This window comes from Falco peregrinus, chromosome 7, assembly GCF_023634155.1.
Source record: "Falco peregrinus isolate bFalPer1 chromosome 7, bFalPer1.pri, whole genome shotgun sequence".
In the NCBI taxonomy this organism is placed as follows: domain Eukaryota; kingdom Metazoa; phylum Chordata; class Aves; order Falconiformes; family Falconidae; genus Falco; species Falco peregrinus.
Window position 1 is genome coordinate 1,461,057 of NC_073727.1, and position 23,632 is coordinate 1,484,688.

Sequence of the window (23,632 nt, forward strand, 5' to 3'; positions counted from 1 at the left end):
GGCCTGTGTGAAGAGATCTGCTTCAGTTCAGCTCTTGGGAGACAGCCGTTTCCTCACTTGAAGGAGGACTGATTCCTGCAGAAGTGGCATTTTAGGTCGACCACTACTCCGTATTCTTAGGAGTAATGGTGTATTGGAAAGATAAAGGGATAGCTGGCACATTCTGATTACTACATCCCTCAGCCCGGTCAGTGTAAATACATGGCAGGAAGTCTGAAATTGAAATGCATGGGCCCAATGACACTTCTTGCCATATATTCATACTGGCTGGACTGAAGGTTGTAGTAATTATATTTAATATTGTGGGGGGAAAATAAAATCTGATCAGCAAATAACGTGTGGAGATAAGTTTGTCGAGGCACCTGCGCAGGTGAAATGTCACTGATGACATTTCTGGTTGCTTTGGAGTCTCAAGTAGTGTAAAATTAGAGTTTGGCTCCTTTTCTTCCTCTGGCACTGGGTGGTTTACTTCAGCCTGGTTCCAAGAAGTAGGAACTTGGAATTTGTTGTGTGAGTTTTTTGGTCGCAATTCCACTGTTTTGCATGCTAAACAGGTAAGCATGGGGATCTACCAACTGATCTAGCTCTGTCGATGTTGACTACTTGTCTGTGCAGTTGTCTTAACCTCTAATTGTGGGACATCCAGAACTGTAATGACATCCACAAACCAATCCTTGCTTTGGTTTTCCTGTGCAGACCAGGAAGTCACGTGTCTTATGTTACTAATAATGCAGATCTTCTACTGTAACCTCTAGTTTAAACCATGACACATATCACATTCCATGATCCATTTGCCGTTAGAGGAATAGTGTATCTGGTTTGAGGTTTTGCTTTATTTTTTGTGCCTGAGTGCTGACCACCACTGCAAGGAATGTACCGAGCAAGCTTTTCCCGCTGTCGTGGGAGAGGAGGATGGGGAAGTTCCTCTAACTTCAAAGGCTGGAAAAGCATTTGTCTACTCAGATTTCACAAGTCCTGTGTCACAGGCAGGTAGGAATAAATTCTGGGAGCTGTGAGGCGGTTCCTGCAATGTGTGTAATGGTAGCTCAGTTGCTCAAACGCCATTTAGTGTGGCTCAGGGCAACTGAGCTTGATTGGTCTGATGAATGGGATACACAGAAGTGCATGACTGCTCAGCAGTCGTAAGACTGGTCTGAGGCATAGCAGCAGTGACGTATGTGGAAGTGAAGACAGGCAGCTCTAAACTGAAATGACAGCATTGGGCAAGTGGTTTACTGTGCATGTGTGAAGTATGTAGCTGAACCTCAGTACCAAGGTAAGCTGAGAGGCCGAGGTCCTGCCTCCTTGCTGTCTCCAATACCCTCTGGTGTCAGTGGGGATTTCAGGTGGCTGGGAGGGCAGATCAGGCCTATGAACCCTCTCCTTCTTCGCTTATTTTAGAGAGCCCTCGCAAATGAAACCACTTGGCAGTAACTGTGGGATGCATAATGTAAAGCGGTTCCTTACTCCTGCGAGTGAAATAACCAAGTATCACATCAGACCCAATTCAGGCTCTGAACTTCCTGGTTCCTTTCTCCATTTAACAGCATCAAACCAATATACGTACTCGCTTAAACTCTCTTTCTAAGCCATTGAGTTTGGTCAGTGTGGCAGAGGAGGCAGGAGGACAGTTTTAAAAACAGTGCCTGTGTCAGGTGTTCTTGGACAAGCAAGTTCTGTCAAAGGTATCTTGGCAAAGGAAGCTCCTGTGCTTGTTTGTTTTCTCATGAGACATTGTAAACTGCTGCTGTGATACAAGATAATTTAGGAGAGCGGGGTGGCTATAGCTTGCACCCCACAGTATTACCAGAAGATTGCGTCCTGGGGCTTGGGCAGGATGCATGATGAGTGTTCTCATGAAACTTGAAAGATTTTTGTTAGGGGTGAGGATCTTCCCTAGTGATTCAAAAGCATTTCCAAAAGGGCGTTAGGTCTCTGGGAATGTGACATCTCTGGGAAAGAAGCAGACTGACAGGACAAGCTGTGTTTTCTGACATCTGCCACATGAAGTGGCCTGAGACTAACTAAAATACCATGTCATTCGAGCCTCAGTAGTCGGAAATGGATATGGAGGTATTCCCGGTACCTGAGTCACTAGTAATAGGTCTTAGCCTAGAGAGGCTCTGTCACTTGTAATAGCAGGAGATAGTACCCATTAGCCATGAAAACAGGCATCCCTAGGCAAGAAAACAGTAGTCCTGTGGGAATACTACTAAATGTCTAAGTTATGTATAGATAAGTGGGTTTACAGTCTGTGCGGGAGTGAGGGTTCTGCTATTGCAACAGACATGCATACTTTTAGCTTATTGTCATAGTGAATTCAAGGGTTTAAGTGGTGACAGACTGAGAAAATTAATTTGGATCAGTGAACCTTTCAGTATGCTTCCTTTTTTTTGTTTACTCCATACTGGAAAATAATTTAAAAAATCATGATTCGTTTATAGTGTTTCTAATCTGCATCACTCGGCTGCACAATGCTGCAGCAGCACCTTACTACTTCCTCTGGATTAAGAAAAGTTGCCAGCAAAAGTTCTTTCTTGGCAGCGCTCAGGTGTGTGTGTGGGAAGGCCTTAAATTATTTGGATCTGTGTTTGAAGGGCAGCTAGTAAAGGCTGTTTCCGATCAAGTAAGGCACTGGCAACGTTGCTTTTTCATGTAGGGCACTGAACCAGAGCATACCAGGGACAGCAGAAACATAGGCTTGGCCGGGAAAAGTTGTTGCCTAAGAATGGGTTAGAAAATAGGTTACAGATGTGCTCTACGGATTGGAGCAGGCAGGGTCCTGGGCTCTGGCTGTGATCTGTGTTCTGGCAGAGCTGGATTTGCCAGTGCAGCCCTGGAGTGATTCTGCCAAGCTTGGAGGCAGCGTTGAGCTGGGCCATGGCACCATGCCCGTCTGAAGCATGGCAGAGCTCAGCCGCATTTGTCTTCGTGGTCATTCCATGGGGCTAGCAATCTTGGGAGGGTGGGTCTCCTTGTTTGTCCTGTAGTTTCTCCCTTAATCGCTTAGTCTTTGTAATGAAAAGTAGTTAAAAAGCTGTGTCCTTAGGAGAATGGATGGGTAGACAGAGTCCCCCAGTGGAAGAGAAGGTACACAGAAAACAGTGTCACAGGAACAAAGAAAATGAAGAATGGCAGTAGCAGAGGAAGGATGATGGTGGAGAGATGGGGTGGTAAAGGAAGACAGAGTTCACTGTGTTATTGGAGAGGCCTGTGTGTATCTAAAAGCTGGCTAGCTTTTAAAAAGAATTCAGTAACACAAGCCAGTTTGGAAGGATAGAGGTGTTCAACCTTTAGTTGCCTTTCCAAAGGCACTCTTTGTGTTCCTGCAGTTTGCTTCAGGTTTGAGCCCAGGCTTACCTTTGGTTATTTTCCATGGACTGCCTTGACCTCTCTAATGCAGCAAGAGTCCCAGGCTGCCCCTGATCGTGCCTCTTTATTCCTACTCCATCCTTAGCACTGGTACCCGGGTGGCCACGTGAGAGTCAGCTCAGGGAACTGGCCCAGGAAACTTGCTGGGCAGCCACGTGAATATTTGTGTGGATGAGATGGGGACAGCTGCTCTTTCTGGAAGCAAGACAGGTATATGCCAAGGTGCAGCAGTGTGCAATGTGTCCAGTCTTTCATATGCGGTTACAGTCTTTCCAGAACAGTAATTTCTGGAAAAAGTAGTGTTAGAGTATTAATTGCTTTTCCCTTGTGGGGACCCAGGCTGTAGGTTCTTTTTGATCAGTTGTGGATTTTGTAGACTTTCTTCAAAAATAGCCCATTTGAACAAGTTGTGAGAACTTGTGGGAGATGGAGCCAAACCATTTCAGTGGAGACTCACTGGCTGCAGGCAAAGCGGTGAGTCTGGGCTATGGCACTGCTGCTGACAATGCCGCTCAAATCAAGAGGACATCTGATCACAAGATTAACCCAGTTTAAAGATAAAAGCTATCACAATTTTTGGACTGTTGCAGGCACTTTCTGGATTTTCAGTCAACCAAGCATTTATGTTAAACAAAGCTGAGATTTCTAGCCTGTTAACACAGCTTTCAGTTCTATAGGCAATTGGGATTCTGCTGAAGAAAATGCTACACATACCCAGTGAATTTACATACATACAATTTTGCAGTGGGTCGCTATGTCTTTTATTAGCAACTGCAGAGTCACGCTAATGTTGGTGCATGTGTTCTGGCTTGTCCTTAAATGCTTTTTGCTGTTTACCACGTCCGCTTGGCTGTCAAGAGTTGCTTAATCTCTTCTGCAGAAATGGGTCATGTTTACTGAAGAAGCCTGGCGTGGTTCGTACATTTTCTGTATGGGAGTTGTGAACAAGTGCTGGCGTAGAAGCTGAAAATGAAGGGTACAGGCTGTACTTACCATGTCAGCCACAACCTTTCAGAGGTGGTGCTTGGTGGGCACTTGGAGATTCAATTTAGCCCTGAACTCAGTGTATAGAAATTATACCTTGGCTGTCTGAGCTACCACTGCTACCAAAAGTTGCAGAATTTCCAAAGTGGCTTTTTGTCCGGCCATACTGAAGACAACCTGAAGGCTAAAGACCTTTATATATAGTCTTATTTAAGAGGTCTATGTAATTTTGTAAATCCAGAACATGCATGATATTTCAGACTGAGCCAAAGCTGAGCTAAAAAGGACTTCTACTTGCACTCCAGGCAGCTGTGGTTAGGTACTGAAACTTTTGATAGTACCAAAAAGATCACCTTAAGAATATTTTACTTTTTGGCTCAATGAGGAGGTGAAGGGGAGGGTGCTCTACCAAGGTGATTTGTGCTGTTACGGTCTCCTTCAATTGCAGAAAGTGAACATGCTCTCCTACTTGCAAACCCACCTCAGTTTGAAGCGTGATCCCAAACACAGTGAGAACTAATTGTTTTTTTAAGGCAGGTGACCTGTGCTTTACTGCCTTGGCCTTGATGAAGAGCACGGCTGCTATTGTGGGAATCGGTGGATTTGTACTGGTTTTGGTTTGTTTCCTGCTGCCCTCTAGTGAGCAATGTTACCCTTTCTGATCCCGCCAGGCTTGCATGCTTGGAACTTGGAGGGCTGGTGATTTTTATTTTTCGTCACCTGGTGGTGGGGATGTATATCACTGTACTGAGCTCAGTCCTGTGTCAGTTTACTGCTTTTGAGAAATGATGCTAAAAAATCCCCAAAGCTGGTTTGGGAATACTTCTGAGGAGTGTTGGCTGCTCATTGTTTACTGCGTGGATCTTGGCATAAGGTGACTTATGTTGCCTGTTGATGAAGTATTTTCCTGTTCTCAGAAGTTTCAGGCATCCAGTCAGAATACAGAAACAATGCTTAAACACTCAAGTAATTAATTAACCACAGATCACAAGTGATGAACAGCAATTAAAGTGAACAGTGTCTAAATAATCCATTGATTTAAAATAGTCCATCTAGACTATTCATATAATCCTTATAAATAAGAAAAACATAAAAATCAGGCCTGTGTCACAACAAATATGAGTAAGGTAAAGGGCTACATTTTTCAGCTCATGAATTTGCAAAGAATGACTCAGTCAGATATAATGCAGAGCTTGTCAGAACAGATTAGTTTCTTCAGTTCTCTGAGTTCTTAAAATGCATAAAACAGAGGCTCTCTGGAGAGCAGCCCCACAGGAGGAGACCTGGGGTTCTGGGCTGACGGCAAGCTGAGTGAGTCAGGAGTGTGCCCTGGCAGCCAAAGGGGCCAGCGGTGTGCTGGGGTGCACCACAGTGGTGTGGCCCCACCTCGACTGTTGGTGCAGGTTTGGGGGCCTCAGCATAAGAAGGACATCAAAGCACTCCAGTGTGCCCAGAGGAGGGTTACCAGGATGGTGAAAGGTCTCAAGGGTGAGACTTCGGAGCCGGAGCAGCTGAGGTCACTTTTTTCAGCTTGGAGAAGAGGAGGCTGAGAGGTGCTCTCATCGCAGTCTGCACCTGCCTCAAGGGAGGCTGCAGAGGGGACAGTGCTGAGCTCCTCTCTCTGGTGACCACAACAGGGCACAGAATGGAATGAAGCTGCGTCAGGGGAAGTGCAGACTGGATGTTAGGGAAAGGTTCTTCACCGAGAGGGCGGTAGGTCACTGAACAGGCTCCCCACAGAAGTGGTCATGGCACCAAGCCTGACAGAGTTCAAGGATTGTTGGGGCGACGCTCTGAGTCAGATGGTTTAGTTCTAGGTGTCCTGTGAGGAGCAGGGAGTTGAAGCCGATGATCCTTGTTGGTCCCTTCCAACTTGAGATGTTCTTGTTATTGTCTGGGAATAGCCTTCCTACTTCTACCTGTTAGAATTACAGCTGTGCTGGTATCTGATTTTGTTACAGAAATAAAGACTCTTTAAAGCTTGGTTATTAACCTTTTTTTGTGTGCAACTGTCATTTTTTGCAGCCTTTCCAAAAGTTCTGTTTTTAGCAGCTTTCTCTTTTGTCCCTGATACTGGTATAAACATCCAGTTATTTGTCAAGGCAGGTTATTTGTTTAGCTTATGCAAAGAGAAGAAGCACCTATTTTGAAGCGAATGTGTATTTTTTTTTTATTGATGATTTTTAACCAAGTACACTCTCAAATATGATCCAAATACTAGATTTTTCATAATACTTTAGTCTTCTCAAGAGGAAAAAAAAGGTGAATTGTTCCAAATGCTAATAATTTTGTAAAGATGTTGTGATCCAGTGAGGCAGATGCTCAGTGGACTTGAATTTATGCAGCTCTGCTGAAGTCATAGGCAGGCCCTTGGGTCAGGTAACTGCATGGCTGTGGTGAGAGTGGCAACATTACCTTCCCAGGCATCTCTTTGTGGCTCAGTTGTGTTGAATATTCAATGAAGCTGCAAAGTGAAATGCATGCTATTTTACATAAGAGGAATACAGGGAAACCGCGTGACACAAAAAATAAAGCACTCAGCACTGCTTGGCACCACTGAATTGCTGAAGGTCTTGCATCTTTTGTAAGTTAATTTTTCAGGAATGTGTTACATAAAGCAACACCCAAAAATAAATCCTGGAAGAGAAAAAGACAGTGGTTTATTCTTCACAATCTGAGGAAGAGAACTAATCCCATTTTAAGAATTAGAGCACTATACTTAATAAGGGAAAAACTGCAACATGTGACTTGCCTTTCAGACTTCAATGCTTCAGAGTACCTCTGTGTTCTGTGGAAGTGAATAGTTCATACTAAACCATTGATCATTAGAAATCAAGTCCAGAGGAAATGCTTCAGTAACAAAGAGAAGGAGTTGTGCTTATGCACTGAAGTTGTCTGATGGGATTCTGCGGTTCTGTGTGTAAGAGAGCTTCGTAATTTGTCTCTTGGAGGTGCTAGGGAACAACTGTGCAGTGCAACTGCATGCTGTAGTCTGAGGGTTTGTATTGACTTGTTTGGAGTTGCATATTCTGCTCAGACTGAGCTTTCTTCTGCTACCCAGCTCATATTTTTTTCGCAGAAAAAGAGGATTTGCTAGGTTCACTCTCATTAGGCATACAGTTTCAGCTGTATCCACCAATCTAATTACCAAGCTTTTCAGCATGGAAAGAAGCATAGTACGTGTTGTGCATGTTATCTCCGAATCCTTAAAAAGTGCTGGCACAACACAGAAGTTGGTATTTGTATATTTCAGGGTGACTTTGAGGGACCATTACCGTTGTTTCCTTTAATTCGTTGCTTTTAATTGAGTGTATAGGCTAGTTAAACCCTTGCCAGCCTCTCTGTGTAGAGGCAGAAACAGAATGGGTTGGTTTCCAATTTGGGAGGCTCACATCAAACTTCACGCGGTGAAGTGATTTCTAAATCGTTCCAAGCTTCTAAATGTTTCTAAGTTATTCTAAATGTTGGTAGGAGTTTTGTTTTCTCTGTAGAGACAGTCCTAAGCAGTTGCCTGTCAAATTTGTAACTGGATGCTGTGGCCTCGTACTGGGAACTGCTGCATGATTGCTGTAGAGCTAGGAGCTAGTGGCTCATCCGCATGGTAACTTTGGGAGTGGGCCTGACCTTGTAACAAATTGCCATTGCTTAATGAGTCACCTTTTGTTAGTAAGTGCAACAGACTAAATATCTGTGGCAGGTCATGGGGGTGGCTGGTTTGGGATTTCTTTTTAATGTTGTATGTGTGCATGTGTTGGTGGTGCTGGACTTAGAGCTTCTCCAACTCTAATGAAGCATGACAGAGATGAAGTTTTTGTTTCTGGTACTTGGCAGTAACTTTTACAGGTAGGGACTGACACAGAGCTCCTGGCTGATGCCAGCTAATGCTGGTTTGTGTCTGTAGAGCATAGCCCTGCAAAGATCTGAGTGACTGTGCTTCTCCTGACTGTCCAGGGGATTGGCTTTTCGGCTTCCTGCAGGAATGAAAACTTTTCTGTGTATTGCATTGATACATTTCTTCAAGCTAGCAAAACATATCTGTGTTCTAGTATTTAATGTTAAGTCCTGATGGGGAAGAGGGGAGACCATGTGGCTGTTTGCCAGCTGCTTACCCAGGATGTAGTTCAAGTGAAATCTGATAGCAAAGAATGGATAAGATGTGTGGTCTGAACCAGACTTCCAGAGGAGTGGTCTTTTTCTTTTTCTGAAATGACCATTCTGCAAAGATGTTGCCATGTATTTAAAGGGTGATGATATACCTAGGATTTCTATACCAGTTAATGAGCTGAGGCAAACAAATATGCCACACATGCAAGACTGAATGTGTTTGTTCAAAGCCAAATTCAGCTCTTTTCCCACATTTTACAGTCCTTTTTCTTGTCAAATCAGTCACACTGACTGCTGTAGGTCTGCTCTGTTACCTTGGGCATGGCTTTTCCCTGCTGTGGTCTGTATTTTTTGCACCTGTGGGCTCTGTGTGTCTCATTTGCATGGTTGATGATCTCTGTGGGGCAGCGACCATGCTGTGCTCCATAGCTGTCTACTACACAGAGGACAGTAGTCTCTAGCTGCCTTCTGTAATAGCAAAGCCCAGCAGCACCTTGGAGTTTTGTGACCTAGGTACAAAGAACCTGTTTTAAACTTTTGAAAGATGTTTATTTAGTCCTTGTTTGGTCAGAGAAGGTGAAGCAAGGTTCAGAGTGAGGAACAGTAAATACTCCCAATGGAACCATTAGGCCATAAATCAGAGAACACACTTGTCCCGTTCACCATTGAGAATAAGACATGTTTCTGAGGTAGCTCATAACTTTAGATTATTTTCCATTTTTAATGTAAAATCCATATGTTGTCAAGATGATGCAGAGTTGCTGTGGTGCATTATATGATCTAGAGCCTGGATATAGAGTTGCCAAACGTGCTTATATGTAGCAGGGCTTACAAACTGAATGTATGCTGCTGCATCCCTTACATTGCTAAAAGATTTTTAGTGAGGTTTTGTTTTCCTGTGAGCAAAAATTTGTGGGATTATTGTATTTTTTCAGGTGCCATTCAGTTCATAGAGATTCCTCTTAAACGCTTCAGGCTTCTCATTTGCAAATATGTCACAGAGCAGTCTGTCCTTGCTTTTAGTTCTTTGTGCATTGTTTTGCTAGATTTTTTTCTTTTTCTACCCGATTTGGTACCTGTATTGGAGGAGGGGAAGTCTTTCCTTGCTGGGCACTGAACTATGCCTGGGCTAGTACAGTGGTCTTGAAAAGGTGCTCTCTTGAAAGGTCTCTTACTACCTAGTAATAGAAGTCTAGGATCCCTGCAGGTAAGTCAAAGTTGTCTTTTGCTGGTCACTTCAATCTGTTCACATGCTTGTTCTCTTATTTCCTTCCCTTGTAATATTCCTTGCTTTTGCACTTTCACTGCCTTGTCTTCTGTTCCGTGAAAATTGTGGTGGTGTTTCCCTCCCCACTGCCCCCCGCCCCGTCTCCATTGTCCACATAGAGCCACCTACCTGTTGTGCATTCTGGGCAATGTCATTCTTTTTGTCCCGAAAAGTATATGCTCCTTTCAGTAGATGGCCCTTGAAACAGCATGAAAATATTTACTCTGTAAGCCTGTAGTTAAAAACTAGAAGTCTTAAATGCTGTCCTCCCACCCTGTGCTGTGTGCTAAGTCTTCAGCGTGATCCCTAAAACAACTGTTATTGCTGGACTTTTATTTCAGGAAACTTCATGGGTTTTATTGGCTTCGCTTCCAAAACCCTTCTGGCATAGTTTTCAATGAAATGTTTGCTCTGCATCTGCCTTTGATGTTTGATGTGCTTGTAGTCATTGTATTTGCAAAGGTGGTTTTCCAGTCCTTCCTGGTTATAAGGCTCAAAGGTTTGACTTAGACTTGAAATGGCAAAACTAAAATGTGAAGACAGTGTTTTAGTGATTTAAAAAGGTCAGACAGGCCTATGAGTCAGGTCCAGGAAAATAAATGTGATCCTACTTAAGTAGCCAGTCCAGGGATTTACTCAATGTTGAGCAAGGAGGGGAATCTGTGTATCTGTATAAAATGTCATTATAACAAACCGTTATTGGCATTCATTTCAAAAAGGAGGCTGCGCAAAAGCTCGTGCCTGCTTTCAAGATGCCATATAGCTAATTTCATTATTTTAACAAATGCATTTGTAGCTTTTCTTAAAGCTCCATCTGCTGGAGATTACCAGCTATGAATACTTCACATTGATGACAGCAGTCTGGCTGCTAGCTGTAGAGTATCATAAAGCTCTAAAAAGTGCACACTTGGCATATAGAAGCAATATATATCTATTTGAGATATCATTGATCTTTTACTAGTGTCTGGTGAGAGGGGCCCAGTTTGTTTGCGGGCAGTAACAGCCACACTATGGGTGCACATCAGTGCCAGACAGTGGGACCCATAACAGGCATGTGGAGCAGTGTGCCAGACAGTGGGACTGGGCACTTGTAATCTCGCCTTGCCCTGAGGCTGTGCTGTAAAAAGGCCCTGTGGGCCATTTCTTCCTTATCTTTAACTGTCATTCCAATATTGGCTTTTATTCCTCTCATCATAGCTATCAGTGTTTGTCCACTGCTGTGGCCTAATCTAATTCAGGCTGCAGTAATGTCATTATGGTAATTGTTCCTAAGGTGGCTGTGAGGCAATTTTGTACATACTTGTGCCAATGCTGTTTTATCTTACCAGGCCAGTTAGCAAGCATTAACTGTTTAAATAAGAAGGAATTAAATCCTGTAAATAAATGTCAGAGAACTAGACTTTGTTCAATTCTTTGTGAATCATTTTCCATCCTCTGAAGTACGGGTGTGGACTCCTTTGAGATGGAAAATTGTGGACTGGGAATAGTAACCATTCAAGTATGTGTTTTACAGGGGAATGATAGACAAGTTTAGGCTCTATAAAGCCTGTGCCTCTCAGTCATCATTTGTAACCACCATGATGCCATTAAATGTTATGGGCACAAATAAGAATGTATACGGTAGTACAAGACCTCATCAGGAATTCTTAGTGACCAAGATGCAGGCTGATGCCAGGTCAGGATAGGGGTGTTTTTGGGTAGCCAGATGCTACTGGCTCTGTAAAGCTGCAAAATACATGAAAAGCTGATCCTTGCTTTGGGTCCCTCCTTAATGGGTGCTTCCCTGGGCTTCCCTGTTCCGTAAATAGATTTTTAGTGTGTGTGTGTGTGTAGTGTGAAGTTTCTTCTGTGCTTTGAGCTTTCTTTTGTATCCCTACTCAGCTTTTTCAAAAGCATTAGCTCTGCTCCTCACCCCTCAGAGTCATCAGTGGAGGTGGATCTGTCGTGAAGCAACTGCATGCCAGATGTCGGCAGTCAACTGATGTTGCTGAAGGGAGCAGAGTGTTTACTGAAGTTGATAGTCTTCTGTAAAACAAAGGTCCGCTTAGGGTGGTTGCCTTCACTACACTAAGCTCCCATCTGAAACAAATTTGTCTATAAATTGTCTTTATTTGGGCCCCAGAATCTTCAGGGAAAGGCATTGTTAACCCGTCTGTATGGCATCTGGTATGTCTCTGGGTAGCCAGCATGGAAGCCTTGGCCTAGGATGATATTTCAGCAGGTAATTATCATTCCTTGTCTAGTCCTTCAAGAGCACAATTCCAAAATGCACTAGTGCTCATGATACAAGTTTCACACAGTGGTGTTGGTGCTCTTACATGCTTCTGTGTATGGCTGCAAGGGATTTACGGAACACTCCAGAGCAGTCGAGTATGGCCTGCCACGATATGAGCCTCTGGCCTGTCACAGGGAGAGGGGGATTAGAGATTCTTATTTTCCTGTGACAGTTATTTTAGTGCAAAACTGTAGCTGAAATTCTTCAAGTTCCATTAGATTTTTAGAAGAGAGATAAATCCCCTGTTTTGACTCATTGCCCAGGGACTGTTTTTACCACCTGCTTCTCACTCGGATGCTGGCTTTGAGCAAGCAGCAGGAGCCATTTCTTTCACATGATTAGAATTGAAAGCACAGGCTGCTCTTGCAGAGATCCTCACCTGCTTCACTGCCTGACTCCGTTCCCTTGAGCAATATTGTGGCTCTGTGCAAGTGTGCTAAAGTGCCAATAGAAGGGATATGGGTTGAATGAAAGTGCAGGATTCAGGAAAGGGAAGGAGGAAATTAAACTGTCTGTGAGGTTAAGGGAGAGGCCAGGAATCCTGTACAAAATGGGTTTTGTTGTTTAATCTCTGGCTAATAGGTTTTGATTAATTTTGTCACTATTTCAAAGCTGAGGAGCTCTAGGAACAGTCACTGATGTAATAGTGGGGCTGGAAGGGTGTGGCAAGACAGATAGCAATGGCGGTGATGGAGAGAATTTTTTTATATGTGGGAGCTGGGTGGCATTCCCTTTACCCATCACCTTGGGTTACCATTTTAATTGTCGTTCCTCTTTTTCAGACAAATTGCATTTTTGTATGCTGAGTTCCTAGATAACCTTCCATAGCTTTACTTCTTACCATTGAGAGGTGACTGTTCATTAGTGTGTTCATGTTGTTTGGATCCAGGTATCCAAAAAGTATTTCACTAAGCAAAGTGCAGAGAGCTGGGAGAATGTGCTCTGCTTTCCTGATGTAGCAGTGATTTGGGTGCCACTTGTGTGCATCAGGATACACCGTTTTTTCTCCCAGGCTTCTTTGCAGAGTCTGGAGGAAGGCCGTGATGCAGGAAGACAGACTTGGCTGTGTTGTGTCCCAACTTTGAGAATCCCTCTTCAGAGAACCATAGCAGAGGATTTCATAGTCACCCTTCTTCACAGCACCAAAGCTTTTATAGGATTGCCCCATGATCTGATGTATGGAGGCTGTGACAGCTGAGAGTGGGTCCCGGAGATGAATGCACCCTTCTAAATCCACTCTTGTGCTGGATTAGGAGCTGCCCCTTCCCCACTGCAGACTGAACGTCTGATTCCCTTCATCTCTTCTTCCTGATGTGAAATCCAGCAAGTGCTCCATCCCTCTTCTACTGCTGTGTTTCTGTAAATGCTGGGCTGGGTTTTTCATGCTAGTATATGTCTAAACAAGGATACTATGAACCACACTTCAATGTATGTCTGAGCAGTGAGTGCCCTATGTTTGAAACATTTTAGAGACAAAAAAAGTTCACCTTCTCTACTAATATGGAGAAAAAGATTTGGTTTCCTTTTTATAAAAAAAGAAAACATCAAACCAAAGTCCAGCAAATCTCTAGGATGTATTTTTAGCTTTGAAATCAAGCTAATTATATTAAAGGATTCACAACATGAGAGTTACACAAGGGGCAAAGAACTCAGAGGAGAATGGGCGTGCAAAGAGGTTGGACTATATAGCTCCTGCAGACCCTGCTGTAGGTGAAATTTGTCCCATTTTTTGTTCTGCTTTTAAGGAAGGGAAGCATCTTCTGCAGAAAACAATTTCAGGGAAACTCCAGTTTTCCTTTGCAGCTGGAGAGGAGAAGCTACAAAGCAGTCATGAGGCCTGTAAGCCAGGGTATGCGTTTTTATAACAAAAGTGCTAAAATAATAGTCACCCAGCTGTGAAACATGCTGGTGTATGCATCAATGTTTCCAGTCACTTTGGAGTGCAAGAACTGCTGTACAGTTGAAACATGTCCACAAAATACTTTTTTTCTTGAAGAAAAATGAAAGTACATGCCATGAATCCTTAAGTAACTGAAATAAGTGGGGAAACTGGTATAGAAGTGTGACTGTTCCTGTTACCCGTACATGTTACCCGTTCATGGCATCTTTTCGTCAATGTTAGATTCTTTTGTGTGGGGATCTCAAGATACCGGCTGCTTTCCTGTATAATAAAACTGCTCTTTGCTGCTTGCTATTATGGTCTTGTTGTAGTGCAGATACTGCAAAAATGACCCAAGATGTATAGATATGTGTTGAGGAGCCAGCAAGTGGCAAAACATGAAATGCCTGTGATCACCTTGTTACGTAAAACCAGCGTTACCCTTCCCTGCTGTCTGCAGAGCATGGCTTGGTGTCTCAGCTTGTCAGCTCCATCACTTGTGTGTGGGTGGTAAAGATCTGTGAAAATGGCTTTAAAATCCCAATTTAAATCATGAAGGATGCCTGGCTAGGACAGAACAATGAAAAATGTCAAATTGGTTTGGAAAGCCATGCTGAGGCCATCCTGCCCCAGCCCGCCAGGGTATTTCTTTGATAGTGTGGTGGTGTGGGAGTCATCTCCCAGGTTAGCATGGGCGTTTGGGGAAGCAGTATGGCTGCATTGACTGGAAATGCAGCAGTACTCAAGGCAGAGGACCCAGGTAATGATGCTGCAGAGCTTCCAGTAAACCCTGAGCTTACACATTTCATCAGTGCTCTGGAGCGTATCACCTCCAGTCCAGCTGTGAGCAGTGTTTGTAGTTTAGAGGGCGATTTGACACTCTTGAGGATACAATGGATAAATAAGAAATGTTCCTCATGGAGTCTCTTTAAAACCTTGAGTTTCCATGTTTGTTCTTTTACATATGCTCGTTTACTGGCAGTGGCTTTCATCTCTGCTTGATTTTCTTGAGTGTATGCCACTGGTGCATTCATGTTTCACCTGCCCACGCTGCTTGCACTGAGCAGCTTTGCCCTGTGGTGCAGTCCATGGAAAGACAGTGGTGTGCATCATGCCACATGTTGGAGCATGTTTGTACAGGAGTGTTCCTCTGACTCTGATGGTGCTTTTGTGTAATTCATCATAGTTACTGCTGAGATAGCAAACTGCCCCCTGGAGCTGCTTATGTAAATAATCAGAGAATGTTTTTATTACCAATTAACAGGGATAGCTTATGTAAGCAACATGTGCCAGAGCACTGGGTGCTGAAATACCACTATCCTTGAGGATGTCTGAATGTCTCTGAGATAAGGTGTATGAGCCTGTATGAAGTACCTCCATGGCCTAAGCAGTGAACTCATACCATAATGAAGGTTGTTTCTTCATTATTCTATCAGCAAGAGTTTTACTTTTCCCCCCACCCGCCCCAGTCTGATTCTAAATGTAGGGGGTTTGCCTTGTAATTTGTCAGATTCACCTGTCCTGTTACACAAAACACCTTGGAGAACCCTCAGAGACCTAAATTCTGTGTATGAAGTTCATATGCTTTTGGGCATCTTTTACATCAGTGATCATTTATGTGCAGCCTGAGTTCCTCCTTTTCACTGGGTGGCTTTCACTACGCTTCCCTCGCTATCATTCAAACCTTTTTTCAGACGTACAGTGTGATTACATGGTATAAAAATGATCTACAGTTTATTGGACCCAAAAGGCACTGTCCTGACAGTTGTCGTTGAAGTGCAGCAAGAGAAAACAAGATATGTCTGCCCAGATTGCCGTGGTCTCTTACTGCTTTTGAATTTATTCCCTGACTTGAAGCTTCTTTAGGTACTGGTGTGAATTGGCAACAGAGAAACATATCTCAGGGAATCCTCTGTGGCTGGTGGCAGGAAGGAGGAGAAAAAAAGGGATGCTGGTGGCATTGAAATGAGAAGCTGCATTCCTTGCTGTGCTCCCAGGACTCTGCTTAGTGTAGAGGCCAGCTTAGTGCTGTGAAAGGATGCAACTTGTTCCCACCCAACTTTGCCATGGCAGATTTGGAGTAAGAGCTGAGCAGAAGGCTGTGGGCAGGGATGCCTGTTTCCTGGGCATAAATAGAGCTTATGGTGGATCCAGTGCCTGGAGCATTTCAGGGGATGCGCCTTCGCTCTGTGACAAGGTAGGTCATAGTGCTACTGCCTGGACAGCCATTACTGTCTTCTGGCTGGAGGTCCCTGCTCTCTGCAGTGATGTGGCCTGGATTAATCACAGGATTGTGGGGATCATTGTGGAGTTTTTTCCTGGTTTTTTGTGTAGTTATTTAGTACCTGCCTTTGCATTCACATGCTCTCAGTGTCTCCTTGCTTCCCCTCTGTAACATCTGGCTTGTACTACACTGCATGGATTGGGTCCAGATGAAATATTTCTAAAGCCTCCCAGCTCAGGCATCTATCAAAAAAATAAATGATGTAAGTGGGGAATCTGGCACTGAATTTAAATTAGTTCTCTGTGTGTTTTAATTCAGGCCTCAATTTTTTTGCCTGTTTCTCTGTTTCGCTTTGCTGACCTCATTGGTGTGCAGCTGATGAGGCTGCAGCGTAAAAGCACAAAAAATAGTGACTCATAACCCTTTAGTAGCAGACTGAGAGTATAAAATAGAGCACACTTTCATCATCCACAATATTTTTCTAAACAAAACAGCATAGACTAGTGATTCAGCATCAGTGTGGCTCATAGTACATTAAGTTTTATCCTGGAGCCCTCCTGTGTTTGATTTCTTCCTTCATTTCATGAGTTTAACAACCCTTCACCCCACCCCTCTTCCTTCTTGGTGTGATGTAAATTTCATAGTAGCTGAGCCCTGTGGCTGGCTTACACATGCACGTATATATTCCTATAAAATCTCCTCCACAGACAGATGGAATGCTGTCAGGCTGAGCCGTGCTTCTGTGTTTGCAGCAAACCTCCACGCTAAGGGTATATGTGAAGGGTATGGGCAGCTGCTTATTTATTGCCGTAATGAGCACTGGCAAGCAAATGACATTTTGTGCTATGTGCTGCTTGCTGTTCTTTTCGGCATGTTGAGGGATTTCTAGCTGTGCTCTGTTTATGTTTGTTCCTGGGTAGGGGTGGAAGCAAGTGGTGGCTTGAGTTTTGCAAGGTGACTATTTTATAAAGATAGCACTGACTGTGTGGTAGAGATGGTCTTATTCTAAAAGTTACTTTGGTTTGTCAAGAAAGTAAGACATTTGCATTCCCACCTTCCATAAATGCCCACAGACTATTTTGTACATCTCTAAGTAATAATATGATGCGTGTTAGTACTAAAGGAGGTCTCAACTTTGTACAGGCTGTGAAGCCTGACAGGAAAAATTGGGGTTTTTACAGTCTGAAAAGATGAAATGAACCAGAAAAGAGTAAGCATAGGAAAGCAGACAAGTGGACTATAATGTCTTATAGATGAACGGGGACTTTGATACTTCCACAGTGGTCCGTTTTATATGTGTACTTCTATCTCAAAGAATTATGCAAAACTTGGTATTTATTTTTTTTTAAAAAAGTTAAATCCAGAAAATAATGATGATGTAGAGAGGAATCTGAATGTTGGTTCTGTACGTGTTGGAAGATGAGGAAAAGGAAAGGTGGTAGTATCAAAGGCAAGCATTTCTTTACACAGCAGGTAATAAGATTATAAAACTCAGTGCTGCAGGAAATTATTGAGGCTGAGAGCTTAGCGGTATTAAGAAAGGGGATTATGCACTGATTTGGGTAATGAGAACAAGCTAAGCCAATAGTTCTTGCTGACACAAGCATTGCTGAGATATTGGATACATGGGGCGGTGTTTCAGGGCTCGTACTAATCACTGCCTAATTTCAAGTGTCAGATCACACCTATATATCTCCATTACTATATTTCCCTGTTGCCACCTAGAACAGACCACAAGTGGAGGGGCCATACTAGACCAAGTATACTTCTGGTCTGATCCTGCCCGACACCTCCTTCCTTTCCCCTTTAGAAAAGAGTGAGACCAGTGTTTTAATGTGTTGTGCTGGTTTTGGCTAGGATGGAGTTTATTTCTTCACAGCAGCTGGTATGGGGCGATGTTTTGGATTTGTGCTGAAAAGAGTGTTGATAACAGGGATGTTTTCCTTACTGCTGAGCATCCCTTACACAGAGCCAAGGGCTTTTCTGCCCCTCACCCCACTCCACCAGGGAGCAGGCTGGGGGGCACAAGGAGCTGGGAGGGGACACAGACAGGACAGCTGACCCCACTGACCCAAGGGGTGTTCCATACCATATGGCATCATGCTCTGTATGGAGCTGGGGGAAGAAGGAAGGGGAGGAAGTTCAGAGCGATGGTGTTTGTCTGCCCAAGTCCCCGTTACGCGCGCTGGAGCCCTGCTGTCCTGGGGGTGGCTGAGCACCTGCCTGCCCACGGGAAGTAGTGAATGAATTCCTTGGTTTGCTTTGCTTGCACACGCAGCTTTTGCTTTACCTGCTGAAGTGTCTTTATCTCAGCCCACGAGTTTTCTCACTTTTACTCTTCTGATTCTCTCCCCCATCCCACCTGGGAGGAAGCGAGCAAGCAACTGTGTGGTGCTTAGTTGCTGGCCAGTGCTAAACCACAACAGCCTTTTTTGGCACCCAGCATGGGGCTCGAAGGGTTTGAGATAACAACAGATTTGATTGGAATGTGCTAGATCAAATGATCGGATTTATAGCTGTAATTGCTGTTTAGCTGTTAAAGGGCAGGTTTCTGTGCTTGGATGGGGCTTGCATGGGTGGCAAAGCTGACACCAATGCTTTAATGTATACAACTCTTGCCTTCAGTAGTCTGTACCTCTTAAGTAGTTACTTGAAAATAAATCCTTGGATAACCTGTCCAAACGCAGAAGCAGGAGGTGGTTGTTGGGATAGAGAAGCAGGCAATGCAGAGTTGGAGGAGGGGACAAATTTTTTTGGGTTCATATAGGTTATATTTGTGCACGAATAAATTTTACAGTGGTATTTTACATTGTTAATGGGTAACACACAGATATTGTACATCAAAAATACAGTAACTTGTATAGACCTAAGGAATACTCACCTTTAAGATGCTGACCCAGTACCTAGCCCCAAGTCCTTCTCTACTGTTCATAAAACAAACTTATTCTGAATGTAATGATTTAAGCACTTACAATCTATAAAGACTGCAGAGAAATAAGTCATCTTTGCTTCTGGTCATGGCGCAGCACAAGTGAGATTGGTTTTGTGGTATCTTATAATTCAGTACCGATTTCTTGAAGGGGTGGAAATGCTGGATTGAAGCAGAACCTGATTTACAGAGCTACCATCTGCAGTCCCAGCTGAATTTAACATTGCTCTACATTGCTGCTTCTCTGGATGTCTAATGAGGTTATTCCTAGGTTAATTTTTCTCCTGATGCAGTTTTAATTAAAATATAATGAAGGCAGCAGAAGATGCAAAATAAAATAACTTGAGAAAATCCATTTCATGCTGTACCAAGTGCTTTGTGGTAGGATGTTTGTTATTGCTGCTAATTATTATTTTATATGAGGCACTTGTCTAATAGCATGTGTGCGCATGTGAATCATCTGCAGAGCCTGTGGCAGCATTCCAGAAGTGAAGGTAGCTCCAGTGGCTGAGTCACTGAGTTTGTGCCAGCGGGTTTCATTCCTGTGTTAGATTGAATGTGAGGAAATATTAGTATTCTTCAGCCCAGCAACCCTGGAATGTAAAGGGAAATATTTTTGCATTGTTAAGAAATGGTGTATTGCTGTTAGCTTTCAACAATCCGCTGATAGTTAATGGAGACACTAATTTATTCCTGATGAGGATCTAACTCTGAGGTTTTTTCTCTTACGAGAAAGAAAAGGAATCATAATTTTGCAGAGGAAAGCAAGAATGGGGTTGAAAGTTGGATCTGATACTCAGAATGTAAGCTTCATGCTCCATAATTAGCAGATACGAAATACATACCCACCAGGATGAGTTAAACCATGTGGCGAAAGAGGGTGAACATGCCTTGTTGGCAAATGGCATTCTTCACACAGGGTTTTGCCTTTGTTGTTCCCTCATTCAGGCACAAAATATTTATTCATTTAAATTATTCATGATTTATCTTGTATTACCAATACCTAGCAGTTAAATATTTGTAGATGAACCTTTCTGTTCCATTATGGATTAGCTGACTGCTGTCTCCTCAGCATGTTGAAAGGCTGATCTTAGAAGGAGGTGATATAAAACCTAATGGTATCTTTCAATCAATACTCTACCTTTAAAAAGTGCCTGTGGCTGGTTTTAGTACTTCAGACTAGTAACCTGTTTTGTACAATCCTTTGTTTGCCAAAATCTACCTCACTGTAGCGCAGAACAAAACCATGCTGCTGTTTCTAGATGCCAATGTCTAACTGCGGTTGTGTTGAAGTGTTGCAGCCTGTGCTTTCTGGGCTCATAGCAATGGTTTCCCCACTCTTGATCCTCCTGTTAAGAAATGGAGAACAAACCAGGCTAACCACTTCTGAAGAATAAGATGATTTCAGAAGGAAATCTTTCTGAAAGGATCTGGCAGGAGTCTCTCCTGCCAGTTCACCTTTTCTCAGCTATGCACTAAAACCAGAATTTGCCTCTCCAGACTGGTACTAAATGAATGTGTAGTCATCAGACTTAGCCAAAGCCTCTTTGCAGCTAAGCCATGGAAAGGTACTGCTGCAGCTAGCAGCAAATTTGGTCCCCTTCGAAATATTATAATTGTATGTGTCTCCTGCTCATCTTCATTCCTGTGGGATCTTGAAGTAGGTATTAGTAAGACTGGAGTGATCCCAGAATAGTGGGGTGGCCAAATTTGAGAGAAGACAGGAAGCTTGGTTTGGTTCAGCAGCCTCAGTGCATGGGATTTACTCTGCATCTTCCAAGCTCTTTGAAGCCCTGCCAGGCAGTGGCTGGGCCCTTCCTTTCTCCTCACGTCTCAAACAGACCTCCATAGCTTTTCTCAGCCAGCAAATTACTGGCTTGTTGCAGGAATCTGATTCCCTCCCTTGATTATTGCATGAGAAAGTAAGCAGGCTTCACTGCTGTTTTGGAAGCTGTTACATCTGATAATGTGTCTGGGATTTTCCTTTTGCAAAACACTGTTTACTTCCAATTTGAAAACAGTTGTTTCTACTCCTCTCAGAGGAACTAATATGTTCTCATTAATTTTAATTCTCTTCTGGTCACCATAGTATCCCTAACTGCTCTTCCCTTAGTGACTAATGAATAAGCAACAGAAATGGCCTGAATACCCCTGTACCTTGGCTCTGATACTGTGTTTCCAGCTGTGCTGAAAGAAAGGAGGCGGAAATGAAGCGGAAGCAGAGCCCGTCTTCAGGGGTGCAGGGACCAGACAAGGACTCGAGCTTTGGGTGACCACTGGCAGGCACGCCACTGCTCTGCTTGGATGGCTTACTGCCGCATACAGCACCTGCCAGACTTTCCCTCTCTGTGCCTTTCCTGCCTGCCCAAGGAGGAGTAATGCTGTGAGAATAAACACTGTAAGGACTATAAAGTGCATGTTATTGGGAACAGGAATATACCAATTATCAACTCAGTACTCCAGATGCCACTCTGCCTAGGGCACTTTACTTAGAGTGCAGTTCTTGTGGAATACTGCACCTGGAAGGGCGTATTGTCCTTACCTGTGGCAGGTTGCTTTGGTAGTAAGGCTGTGACAGTGAGAGGAACCAAAATGGGAAAGGAGACGGTATGCCAAGCAGCACCCTTTGGTCTCCATTTCCTCTCCTCACGGTTGGGCCACAACCATGGGTCAGCATGCGTCTTGGTCTTGCCAGATATTGTTACTACATGTTATTGCAGAACATAATCAATTAGGCAAGAACTAAACTACTTCTGGAACTTAAATGGTATCTAGAATTAAGTCTGGTTGGTGATAACTCACTAAAATTTTCATGTAGTTGTCCCTGCCTCTTCTTGCTGCTTTTAGCAACCTGGAGAAGAGGTTAATGTTCTCCGTTCTCCATCTGTTAGAACATCATCTATGTGACTGCTGATTTAACTCTTGCTTTGTCCTTTTCTATAACACTTTGGCCAAAACCATCTTTGTTTTTCCTCTGGGAGTGTTTGCAGGAACATCTCTAGTTTCATTAACGTTCATGTGAATATTCCCTAAAGCTCAGTGTGGTCTTTGAAAAATATCACTGTCCCAAATGTGCTTTGGTGCACATTAAGTCCTGCTGAAAGGCAAAAAACTAAGACAAAGGAGGTGCAATAAACCATCTGTTGTACCTTAGTTATACCTTGATACAAAGGACACTCTGGGGGCTGGATGACATACTGCATGCAGCACTCTGCAGAGCATGTGCATCCAGAAGAGAGCATGGAAGCGAGTACTGATTGCTTAATTTTGTATGGTGTCTTACTCCGTGGATGGTCTCCTCAAATCATACTGCTCAGTGCCCATCAGAGAAGACTTGGCATGGATGGTGTAGCTCATTCAGTGGATTAATTTGAATAAATAAAACCTACTGCCCTGTTCCTATCTGTGTGAAGTTCCAGGCACTAAATGCACAGCAGACAAGTGGTGGTGGAGGGGCATGGGTATGGGCGCTTGGAGAAGAATTCAGGCCTTGCCTGGGAGGTGACTAGTTTCTCAGAAGCCGCCACTAATGCATTTGGGTAGGGTGGTCACACACAACTAATGCTTTTGTTTGTCAAAAGGGCTGAAACCAATGTGCCCTGCCTTGAACCTTGGACCTTACCTTTAAAATAATGGTGAGGGCAAATAGGTTTTGGATAAAAGTTTCTGTGGGGAAGCTGTCCAAAAGATTCCTCTGCTTTTTTGGAGAATTTGGTTGTAATTCTGCTTGCTAAGGCTTTTTTCTTCATAGTCAACTCTTGTGCTGACCCTATGGCCAGTCCCTTGGGTTGCGGCTGGTGTGCTCCCTGCACCTTGGGGACTTGAAGTTGCTTGTGGGTCTGCCCAGTGCCAAAGCCAGCCAGATAACCCTGAGTTGGTCTAATAGCCCATCATAAAACAGATGCTGGTGAGCTGGGGCACAGTGTTGCTCCATGTGAAATGCAGCATGGAATACCCTGAGAACAGGAATATTTTAGCACGGTCCAGGTCAGGGGCAGCAAATCTGAGGGGAGTAAGGGCTCTGCCAGGTGATGCAGGAGTGTGGCAGTGAGCTGATGTGCTGGGTTGCAGCCAGCCATTTCAGTTGAATAGTTTGTGAGGCTGGTGATCCTGGGGGGTAGCTCAGGGCAGTATCTTAGAGGCTCGAGTTTGCAGCCCTGTCTGGTGACTTAACTTGTGGCCTTACTTTGTGCTGGCCTCTGCGTCTCCCCATCTCTTTGACTGCCAGCTCTTCAGTGCTGTCTGCTTTGCTCTTAGCAGAAAAAGCCCCCAGCCCAGTTCCACTGCCAAGGTGGCCAGTGTGGGAGCACTGTGAAATCTATTGGCTGCTGGGAAAACACTTGAGACCCCGGTTTGGATGGGCTGGGGTAGTGCCACGAGTGTCTGCACTGATCCACACCTACTGTGTCATGATACTACACTTTCCTCCTCCCCTGGTACCCCTGAGCATGCAAAGAGGAGGATATCAGTGCTACAGTCTGTGGTGGTCTGGAAAATGCTGAACTTTATATGAAGACGTTGGCATCTCTTGTTAAACACTTTCTCAAGTCTGTGGATTTAGAGTATAACAGAATATTGTTACCTAGTTGCTAAGCTCT

At 43.8% G+C, this 23,632-nt stretch overlaps 2 protein-coding genes across 14 annotated transcripts in view; both read left to right on the forward strand.

Moving 5' to 3' along the window:
- The window catches only part of CHGB (chromogranin B), a 112,051-nt gene that overhangs the window by 40,328 nt on the left and 48,091 nt on the right, over positions 1 to 23,632 (forward strand). The window lies entirely within an intron of this gene.
- Positions 16,061 to 23,632, forward strand: part of SHLD1 (shieldin complex subunit 1) — a 32,980-nt gene continuing 25,408 nt past the window's right edge. The window contains exon 1 of the mRNA XM_055810074.1: positions 16,061 to 16,078. The gene's annotated coding sequence lies outside the window, so the exon portion shown is untranslated. The remainder of the gene's footprint in view (positions 16,079 to 23,632) is intronic.